Consider the following 1,694-nt stretch of genomic DNA (forward strand, 5'->3'; position numbering starts at 1 on the left):
AAGCACATCAGTATGCCTATTTGTTTATTTGTTTGTATGTTTATTTATTTGTTTTCTCTTGGTTCATTATTTTTCTCCGTGTCTCCCATTGAAGTCTCAGCAGTAGTGTGAGTTTCTAACCCTGCTCAAACTCCTGGCTCCTGATCATTTCAATATTAATAATAATAGACTTCACTGAGGGGAGTTCTGAACCCCAGGGCTGGGTGAAGCAGCAGCAGCAGGGCTAGTGTAAGTTTCTAACCCTGCTCAAACTCCTAGCTCCTGACCATTTCAATATTAATAATAATAGACTTCACTGAGGGGAGTTCTGAACCCCAGGGCTGGGTGAAGCAGCAGCAGCAGGGCTAGTGTAAGTTTCTAACCCTGCTCAAACTCCTGGCTCCTGATCATTTCAATATTAATAATAATAGACTTCACTGAGGGGAGTTCTGAACCCCAGGACTGGGTGCAGCAGGGTTTGTAGATGTTTCTAAGCCTGGTTAAAGCCTATACAAGGGTGGAGGTAATTTGGCTGTGATTTGTCCCATGTTTTACGATTATTTAAAAGTGATTCAAATATTCAAATGATTCTGGTATTGTGCAGAAAAGTTATTCAGGTCTTCTCTTTAAATTCTCAAAATGTTTAAAAAACTATGTTTTGAAAAACCCAATAGTGTTAATAGCTTAGGGTTAGTTTACGTCTTTGGCCTAATGGTTACAAAACAATTTTGTCCGGGGACCCTAAACCCGAAAAGTTTTTAAAGTAACCTCTAAGTTTCACTAGACCTAAACCATTAGGATATAAAACACTGACTTTAACGAAAATAGACCTAGTCAAACTAGCCAAGAAGTCTTTTGCAGAGAAACGACCTAATGTAAATAGGTTCTAATGTTATTATTAGTGCTAATGCTTTAGTAAAAAAATTCATTTGATCAAGAATAAATATAGTATCTATTATATATATATATATATATATATATATATTTTTTTTTTTTAATATAGTCCTTATTTATGATATAATCTAATTTAACAAAATAAATAAGATCGAGTTCATAATGATTACCTTTATTTTTTTTTTGTTTTATATTATTTAACAAACTCTAAATCAATTTTAATGTTAGTGAACACATAACGCATGCAAATAATGGTTATTGTATTTATGCATACTTGGCAGTAATTAAATAACTAAATCTAAATTGAATACAAATAAAACCTAAAAAGAAAGTGTTTGTGTTTTTAGACATCGTCATCCCCTTCCCCGTCGGTCGGGAGTCCAGCATCTCAGACGAGTTTTAAGGAGGCATATGTGAAGACATGTTTTTTGTTTTTAAATCGACTAAATACATATTTTCCTTTCTGCTTGCATGGATACAAAACTTAAATAAATATGTAAATATGATATAACACTGGATTTTGGCATACATTGCGTCTTTGCTATGACAATTCAAACAAAGTATTGCTATGATCATTTAAAAGTTGAATCCACCTCCGCAGTAGGATCGCAATGATCCAGGTGTTTTGGATCAAAGTAATCGTGATCTCCTCTTCACAGCCCCCTTGCTGATGCAGGGAGTCACAGAACTGCAGATTAGGGTGACAGAAAGAGGGAGGGAGGAAGCTTGTACACAAACTGGACAGCCAACAGGGCCTGGTTTCTGATGAAGCAGATTGCACCTCATGCTAATCTGTTAAATGATGCAGTAAACAGACACTG

The sequence above is a fragment of the Polyodon spathula genome, chromosome 24, assembly GCF_017654505.1.
Source record: "Polyodon spathula isolate WHYD16114869_AA chromosome 24, ASM1765450v1, whole genome shotgun sequence".
NCBI classification, from domain to species: Eukaryota; Metazoa; Chordata; class Actinopteri; order Acipenseriformes; family Polyodontidae; genus Polyodon; species Polyodon spathula.